We start from the raw sequence: 10,315 nt of genomic DNA, 5'->3' as shown, positions 1-10,315 counted from the left end.
TTTAATTTCCTACTGAGTAGACCATTGTGGCCACAGCCAAAAAAGAAATGTGTTATTCATCCTCATTGCCTCCCTTTTACTGTATGTTCCTCCCCACTTCTTCCGATTAGACCTTCCTCAAAGATTACAAAGATGTTTTGCTCTGCTTCAGGTTACAATCGGCTGCCGGTGGGATAGCCATGTTACACTGCTGCTGACAGTGGTCAGGTCTGGTGCGTTTGCCGCACAAGATGTTGGAGTTCAACAGCTTCTCCCAGTTAGATGGTGGGCCGTCGTTTCTGTAGGATTAATAATTTCGTGAGAGACTGATCTACTGGCCAGCTATATTCTCCAGGTGGTTGTAAGTTACAGGCCTCAAAATGGAAAAAAAAGTGCAACTCTGGGTTTCACAATGGAAGAGAAAATGTATTTGAACAGCTGCTATAGTTGCTTCTCAGCAGAATATCGATTGTTATTATGGGATAACAGGCGAGTTGTAGCATACAGAAAGCACACGCTTTGAACAAAAAAAAGCCCCCCGAAGGTTTGGATGAAGACTCGTGTTATGATTTGATGAGATCCCAGAGATTGGGAAATGTTCGTGTAAAATAAAGAGTGACAAATCATTTTACAGCTGATTGTTTCAGGAAAGATAGATTACGAGGGAATCTGCGTATACACAGATCTGCAGGTTTAAACGAGAAGTGCCATTAGGGTGCCGGTGGAGAAGTGCCACCTCTCCGAAAAGCCCTAATGGCCACGGCCCGGCCTTTCATGTGAATAATGCTGTTTATATTAGGCCTCAGCTCCTACATTAGTGTCCTTCAAACGTCTACACCCTCGCAGCCGTTTGGCATTTTCGAAATACTTCACAGGCTTCCTATGTAGAGTCTATTATCAGGGGCTGTGCACCAGAGGAGAGTGTGTATGGGCGTGTGTGTGTGAGTGTGTGTTTAAGTGCTGGAGTGCAGGAGTCATTGAAGGGCTTCATTAAAGAATGGAAAGTATGTAGCCATCTCTGCAGGCTGGCCGCAGCAGTCTTTGCTCTCACCTGCACCATATATGCCCAGTTATGGCCAGAGTCAGACCCTGTTGAGTAAAACAAACACTGCCCCCTACAGGTCTGGGACTGTCTCTGCAATACAGATTTGAATAAAAAAGTCATGAGCAGGAATCTAGGATGAGGTGGAAAAAAAATTCTACTTTTTTTTCTAAAAAGGGAAGTTTAGCTAGAATGACACAAAGCTGCACACTAGCACAGTTGATAAAAATAGACATTTCCTCATAAAACCACTTGTTTTATCATGTATCTAGCATAACAGCAAACCTGAGGCATTTCAGTGTTTCTTTTAAAACCCCACAAACAGATCTGAGTCCCTGCTTTGCACCGTCCCTCCCACAAATCTGTTTCCTTTTCATTCAGTGTTCCCAGTTTGCTCTAACTGTTTTCAGACAGAACAATCAGTCTTCACAGGGTCAAACACACAGGAGTCAGGCAGCCCTCCATCATGGCTGCCTTCCCAGAGTTTCTGATCACCAGATATGAGTGTGCGTGTCATCAGTCCCAACTTTTATAAATGTTTGACACGCAAGCCAAGGCACTCAGCGATGCTGACGGATCTGCACATGCAGATGCATTCATTCACAGTCATGTTCCTAATATCCGATTGCCTCTTCTTGTGCTTTTACTTTCGCCAACACAGGCCCTAATCTGTAAACGAAGCATGGGAGGAAGGGGATCGTTGCGGTGAGAGTTATTTAAGAACAAAGCGTGAAGTACATAAGCAGGCAAATGTTTTCAGGTCAGGTTTTGGATTGACAAACTCACAGTAGAGGTAGAAGTCCAGCAGCAGCAGCAGCAGGAGCAGCAGAGGCCGGAGAAACACCACACTGAGAAGACAGATGAAGAGAGGGCTGAGCAGCGGAACAACACGTGCAGGGCGTAAAAAAGCCCATCACAGTCAATCAGGCGTCAGCTGCTAGTCGGGGAGGAAAAGAGGGGAAACTTTACCCCAGCTCTGGCCCTCCTGAGTTGGCCTGCCGTGTGCAGCGCGGGGGAAATCCACTGGATGTCACATACATCTTGATTTTTATGAATGCTTTGATAGCTCCCCTAAAGACACTCCCATGACCAGGTGGAGGGTATTTATATAAGCGTGTCAGACAAGCAAAAACGAGGGGAAAGGATATTTGCTGATCCCCTTTGCTCACAGAGAAAAAAAATCTTGAGGTTATTCTAATTGCAACTGGAAATAATTATCTGGCTGTGGACTCTGGGAAGCGGGTCACTTGAACGCACCCTGCTCTGATCACCAGGTGTGAAGGGTGGATGGCTGTGACTGACATAGTGCTGTCCAATGGGAGAGAAACCTGCATTCCTACTATGAATATGTGTGTATTGGATGAGTGTAACACGTTTTTTGATGCATTGGAAGTAAACACAGAAACATCAACACTTTTAAACTTTTAAAAAAGGCCATCAGGATGGGAAAATTCTTCTTAATTCTTCTCTTCTAAAAGATTGATCTAAAAGAAAGGCTTACGTGACAATTTGTTCAGGACAGAAATGACACTGCTTGTGTTTTCCCGTCACAGTTAGGCTTTCATTTCTAGCAATGTCGCTGCATTCCCAACAGATCTCAACATTTAACTTAGTTTGTACAATATTATTACAAATGGAAATGATGGCCAAAACTAACAAACTAATAAAACCAAAGTTGTATTAAACAGGAATTATCATTTAAAGTGAGACTATGTAACTTTTGAAAGAAGAAATAACATTCCTTCTCTTGAAAAGTTAAATCCATAAGCAGTAAACTTGCACGTTTGCTCAGCAATTCACTCAGTGGTTTTTCTGCTGCAGACTTACTTGGTGTGGTAAGACCAGTAGCTTATAGTGGCTAATGTTGGCTAATGTTAGTTAACTTGAGCTACAGATTGCTTTGCAACTGAGTCAGTTTGCTGGCTTTATGACTCTTTTATCCTGTAATTGTCACTTAATCTCACTTAAGTGAAGTTATTGACCTGTTTATATATATATATTTATTTCCTATTGCTGGATTCAATTTTTCATTATCAAAACAAAAAGGATGTATTACTTCCTCTTGAAAAGTTACATAGTCCCATTTAATGCACTACCAATGTAGCTGAGTGTTCATCCTAAGATTGCACTTACACGTTTCAGAGAACGCACAAGTGTACGTGTGGTGAGACAAAACACAGCTGCCAGTCCAAGAGTTTACAAAAGAAATTTTCAAATACGCCTCAAATCAAACCAAAAAGCACACAACTATGCAAGCCAGTTCCCATTAGTGCAGTATGACCCAAGGCTTTATTGCTTCCAACACTGCAAACGAATTCCACGCATTGTAGTAGTCAGTGATAATTAGGATCTGTTGAACACCTTCAGTTTCCACTCAGCTCTTACATATTCAGTGTTACAGCACAATAAATGCCTTTAGTTCTTTAATGGTCTCTGTGCAACATGAAGAAGGAGGGTGGAGGAAGTTATAATCTGTAAGAATGCTCTGTGATGTGACCACAGCTCAGTGAACTGAAACAACACACCAGATACATTATTCATAGAAATTAACACCGCCGCTTAGATGATGAGAATAAGCTGGAAAAGTTATAAACTTCTATGATATGTAAGTAAGGAACACATGAAAACGGACTGTTATTTATGCATACAATGTGGAGTATTGACAGATTAAAGCTTTATCTGAGAGGCGAGGAAAGTGGAGGCTGAATAGGCATAAAAAGATCTCGTGAAATTTGAACTTTTTCTTTCTTCATCCTCTGTGAAATAACACGGGCACAAACTGCTCAATTTATGGGTTATTTTGTTTTGAAGGGCTCATCGGAGAGCAGTGAAATCAGCCTTTTAAATCTCAGCTGTGGAGGCGGAATGCGCATGAGCGTGCTTTTAAAAGCACAAAAATTCTGTTTGCACATATGCATTTTTCTATTTCCATTTTTTGTGCATGATGTGTGTGCTCATCTACAGTGTGGCTGAATGTTAGCATTTCTCTGCTCCCTGGTTTTGTAACATGGTAATTGTGCAGAGCGAGTACCAATGTGCCAGGTCTCAGTTTAATGAATCCCACCTGTAACACATTTGCACATTCATTCCTCTCCAAGGAGAAATCCTGTTGCCAAAGCAAAGCCTGAGCCGAGTGGAAGCTTGTGGCTCTGCTGAGTTACAAATCTTAATAGTGTACCCAAGATGGCTGCCGATTTTTATCAACCCATTTATTGACTTATGAGGGCATATGTATGAAATCTGTATTTGAGAACATTTATGGTGCTCAACATGTTCTGCAAACAGGCAAGGGAAGGAGGAGGAGAGGCCTATGGAATGTCAGAGCGAGTTGCCTCATGAAACCCTCTGGCATGTGAAAGGGATTTCACAAACATGAGTACATCGAATGATTAATTTAACAGCTAATCTCTCCACAAACTGTATACATACCAATATCTTAAAAGATTATTAGACCATTCATCTAAGGCTTTTCCATGACCTCAGTATAGCGCTGAATAACCACACTGCAGACTTTTTTTAAAATACATTTCTCAGGGATCTAGTGATGGTTCACCTGAATCTCTCATTTAAAGTGGAGCTGTACAGTAGATGCGTACGTTCATTGAATTAGTTATTGTTGATTGTCCTGCTGCATACATGGAAATGCAGAACAGAATGTAAATGATGTTGGGCATTTAAATAACCAGATGTGATCTAATTGATAATTTACAGCATATATTGGAGTTGGATTGAGACCAGCTTTGTACAGCTGGAGGGACAAGATTATGTCAGTTATTATTAGCTATGAGTTATGGTATAATTATTTCTGGTTCTGAGATCGGAAATCAGTAAAGGAAAACACAACATAAAAAAGACCACATCATTATAGAACCGCTGCTAATGGTTTTATGATGTTTCTATCTATAGGCAGGCTTTATTTTATACTGTATGCTGAATCAATTCCCAAAGAGCTTTTGAACCATGCTAGTGGCTTTGCTCTTGGGGTTGGCAATGTCGGCTGGTCCACCACTTTGGCCCAGACAGAAATATCTCAACAACTATGTCATGAAATGTGGTACAGATATCAATGGTGTCCAAAGAATAAACTTTAATAACAGTGGTAATTCCCGGACTTTTCCTCTAGTGCCACCATGAAGTTACCGTTTGTGGTTTTGATGAAATGTTTCGTCAACAATTGGATGGGCCCGCCGTGAAATGACATGTAACTAACACTGCAATATTGCTTACATGGTAATGCATCAGTAATAATCATCAAATCATATATATAACTAGAAAGGCACCCACAGAGCACAGACCTCCGCCAAGGCCAATAGTCCAGTCTTTAATTCTTCCATACAAGCTTCATTTGTTTAAACATTTATGTTTGATGTGGCTGTTGTTTGCTGCTGTTTTTTGTTGTTGTATGTTTAGTCACGGCACACCATTCACTTTCATCATGACGGGGTCACGCAAGTATTACAAATTCAGTTCATTTTGCCGTAGAAAATTAGAAATAATTTGTGTATCCGCCCCAAGCTTCGGATCCACTCCAAACTTTAATGGGTTTACTTTCATGAAAATTGGAGTCATTTTTCCGTAATCCTGCTGACGGACAAACCCAGAAATGGCACCATAAACATAACCTCCTTTTAATACTTTATTACATTTTGTTGATAATACTAAGATTTTGAATGCAGAACTTTTGTTTGTAATGCAGTATTTTTACATTGTAGTATTGATCATTTTACTTACTGTATGTAAAGAATCTCAGTACTTTTTCCACAACTATGTAATATACAGTAAATTATAATGATATAATTAGAAATCATCTGAGCCTGTTACTCAATTGTGATTAGTTGTTTTGGAGCAACAGCTGTTTAAAGTTGATACTGAAAATCCTGATAAATCATCTATTTTTGCCTCATATAGTACCCTTTGTTGCTCATTTTTGTAACAATTAAGTTCCTTGTTGGTTGTCAGGTAAAGCTGAATCAGTCATGGCTGCTGCAGCACTGTGCTGTTGTTGCTCATTTCAGTCCTGTTGCTCCCAGTTGGTGGTCCCAGTAATGAGCAGCGGGGGGTGGGCGGACCACATTGAATGGGATGCCAGAGATCTTTAGCTGCGCTCCTTCAGGGCCTTTTGCATTTAGTCACCCTGAGCTCATAATTGTGTGACTAAAGCAATTGTTCTCTTAATTGAAGCCATTCAGGGCCTCTACTGGCTTTTCCTACTTCCCTCAGGTGGAACTCAGGTGATCATCCAAAACTTTCAGGTGAGACTCAGGTGATCACTCAAAGGCACTGAGAGAAAAAGGATGTTTTCATGATTGTGTATGTTACAAACTGCAAGTGTATTTGCCCCGGAGTTGTTTTAAAAGTAAATATCTACTGGACGTAATTCAAAACTACACTACATAAAAAAACTGTAAAGAGGTTCAAGTGTGTAATTGAATGGTTATGACATATAATCTAGCTAATATCTTCATGTAATGCCATGTAATGTAATAAACTCATGTAATGTATTATTCCTTGGCATAATAAATGCCAGGAATTACTGCATATGGGCCCCTATTTTGCGCACCACAGTTATAATAGCTCATAATATGCATTGCTGGCCCATAAACACAAACAACTGCACACAGGTAAATGACCCGAAGACACAGCAGAGGTAAAAATCCCTACACAGGATTTACTGCAGCTCTGGGTATAGCCAGGACTTTTTTGTAGCCAATAAGAGTGAATGAATAAGCCTGAATAAAGGTGTTCCCCTTGTGTCTGTGTCTGGCGCTGTAATATGTGAAAATGTCTTTCTACCCCCTTCAAGATCATGCTTCATGGATGACAGACTCACAGTCTCCTTCTCATACTTTCCTAAACTTGATGTCACAAATATCTGGTGTGATGGATTCAAAAGCGGTTGTTCCACTTTTAGACGTCAACACATGTGAAACACTTGTGTCTGTAGAGCACCATTTCAACTTTAATTCCTCATTTTGAATAATTCACAAGCCCGAAGAGTGTTAAGAGGGTGGAGGAGCCAAAGGCGAGCATATGTGTAAGAACAGATGACACACAAAAAGAAGTCGCCCCAAAACTTGCAAATGGAAAATAAAGGATCTGCTGGGGCTACGGTTTGTTTTCACCTGAAGCAGTCATTTATCTTGGCCAGAGCCCAACACTAAACCACTGTGTATGTTTCTATGGTCTCAGTGGGTTTGTGTGTGCACCACAGCCACTTAAAGTGGTGGGGGGAACTGCAGATTTCAGTCCTAATCTAGGAATTGTGAAACCGCACCATTTCCTTACACTTGAGAAGTGCTTGGCATCTCATTTCGGCTGCTGAGGACCTGTATACATCAGCTCAGATGGAGCATGCAGATGAATTTAAGATGTGTTCATTTTATATCACTGTGGTGAACATGTGGAGGGAAAGAGGATGATAAGAAGGTTGTGGCGGCTGCATATTTCATCATCTCACAGCAGCAAGTAGTAGCTCTGAATAGCAATAGCAGGCTTGAAAATTTAAATTTGCTTGTGCATACCAGCCTAAATAGTGTTTGGTTCTGAATTGCAAAGAAAAGAGGTAAAAGATTTCATGTCAATAAGTCCAATTTTAACTGAACAAAGAGCTTGGCTTGGAATTTTAATGGTTTAATATTGATTCATCATCAGAATTTAAAGCTGTAATAATGTTTCTATATTTCTATATGAACAATGGAAAGAATGACTATATGTCATGTGAAAAGGGCATGGTGACAAACCAAAAATTGAATTAGACTATTACCCATCTCTGCAGTTGCCCTCAGCTCTACAGAGAGTTTTAGCATCTTTCAGCTAACTGGTTTTTGTTTTACGGATTACAATTTTAATATTTTGGTCCACTCTCATAAACCTTGTTTGTACCTGAAAAACCTCTGATAAACCCACTGCACACCTGCCCAGCACCAAACAGCAGACAGAGAAAGTAGCAGCTAGCTGGTGAACATAGTGGAGCATTTAGTAAAGCCAGAGCCAGATATTTCTCTCAGGAGTTGGTGGCAAAACAAACTATTGGACTTACAGTTGAGGTGGCCAGAAACGCAACTAATGAACACAGATGTTTCCCTGTGTAGGCAGCTGTTTGCCAACAGGTTCATGTTGGGGCGGCTGTGGCTGAGAGGAAGAGCAGGTTGTCCACTAATCAGAAGGTTGTTGGTTCAATCCCCAGCTCCTGCTGAACTGAAGCCTGAATTGCTCCTGATGCTGTGTGTTTGAATGTGTTAGTTTCTGTTCAATGGACACTGCTCACTGCTGTGTCTGAAAGGGTGAATGTGGCATGTAGTGTAAAAATGCTTTGAGTGGTCAGAAGATTAGAAAGGCGCTTTACAGGTCCATTCACCATTTATTACCTTATCCACTTTGTTAGATGACAATATGTTATTGTTGTATTTACAGCTGTTGTGCTGCCCCCAAGTGGCCAAAAAATCAATTCATGTGGGTTTAAGGGTTAATCTTTCAAAGCCTGAGCCAAGTGGAAGCTTGTGGCTCTGCTGAGTTACAAATCTTAATAGTGTACCCAAGATGGCTGCCGATTTTTATCAACCCATTTATTGAAAAAATCAATTCATGTGGGTTTAAGGGTTAATCTAGCATCTAATTAAAGAAATTATATTTTTCTGTCTGTGTCTCTGACTCCCCTACCATGTCTGTGGTCTAAATGTGTTAGTTCCCACTGAATAAGTAATTTAATAATTCCCAAATTTTTACTACTTAACTACTAAATAATGGGCACTGTAGTTTTTAGCAAAGGTTATTCAAACAGGACTAAATAGGGCATTTTGGGGGGACTCTTTTCAATCCACATTTTGTGCACTTGTTAGTATGTACAGCAGTTGTATGTGTATATGGGATTGGCTCAAAATAAACTCTAGTGCCTCCGTTCATCATAATGATGTGTCAGCCAGTGCAACTGTGTGGCTGATGTGTTTTTAATAGTTTTTGGACAACAATGGAGCTGTATGGTACAGCAGAATAATATATATCAGGCTGTGGATACACAGACTACTTGAAACTTGTTAGTAATATCAATTCATTGTTTTTTTTTTCTTATCATGGGATTTGTACTCAATAAGAAAAATAAAGAATATAATTCTTCTCTATTGTTGTCACACTTCAAATTTGAATCTGATAAAGCTGGTACTTAATCATCTAGTTCAGGTTTATGCTTTTGAGTTTGAAAAAGGAGGCAGTAGTAAGAGCTGTGTTTCTGTCTGTGCTTTACAGACAGTAATTGCAACCATCCATCCTCCTCTCAATTTCCAAACTTCACACAATAGACTCCACAATGACCAACTGTGTGAAGTCAGATTAGCACAAATTCAAAGATGTTACACAACATCAGCAAAAACAAAGTCCTCAAAATGGGGATTTATTGCCTCCTTCCAGTCAACAGCCCCCTTGGGAACACTCCTGAATGAATCCCAGACTGCTACGTAGCTCAGCTATCTTGCTGACCTGCCGTGCCACCGGCTACTTCAACCTGGAGCATACACACTCTCACTATACAGCCACATCCTGGCAATAAATCACTGGGTAGAGTGAACTTCCTTGGAATGCTAGTTGAGTTGCCAAATGATTGTTTGTAAGTCCAAGCAAGGTCCAAACCTTATCAGTGTTCAACACATCTCTGTGTTATCAGAGATGAAGCTGAGATAAAAGTGATCTCTGTAGCCTATGAATAGATTAGCATTCCTGCTAAGGTGACGATTATGCACCCTATATGCTATAACCTGCATTTCTGCTTCAGGTATGCATATTTATTCCATCACAGTTTTGCATTTGAATCAACATCGGGAACACAGGGTTTCTGGTGTTCACAAATGATGTCAGCAGTTGAAATAAATGCAAACTACTCAAGGCAAAATGTTCTCTTCTTACCCAGGATTTGGGATGGACGTGATGAAAAAATATTATTGCAGCCAATTCAACCGAGGAGCACTTCAAATCAAAGTTCTGATTTGCCGATCTCTGCGTAGCAACAGACTTTCTCACCAGAATACACAGCTGACTATCAAATGCCAAATCTAAAGCATCTTATAGGGACTATAAGACATTTAGAAACTGAGTTTCAGTCCCATTTTGTGATGTAGTCAGAATCATCAAGTGTATTTTGACATGCGAATCTGGCCTCGAGCAAGCTTTCAGCCGACCCCATCGGAGACTTGGGTGGGCTCCCGAAATACCTCCCTTAATTTGACATGACCTGATTTGGAGGATTTCAGTGTTATTACTGCTCTTGGACGTGTGGACTCACATGTGAGGCGTGAGGTTGAGGGA

The sequence above is a fragment of the Dicentrarchus labrax genome, unplaced genomic scaffold (genome assembly GCF_905237075.1).
Source record: "Dicentrarchus labrax unplaced genomic scaffold, dlabrax2021, whole genome shotgun sequence".
Lineage (NCBI taxonomy): Eukaryota > Metazoa > Chordata > Actinopteri > Moronidae > Dicentrarchus > Dicentrarchus labrax.
The sequence above is the reverse complement of the archived record's forward strand: the minus strand, read 5'-3'. Positions refer to the sequence as shown.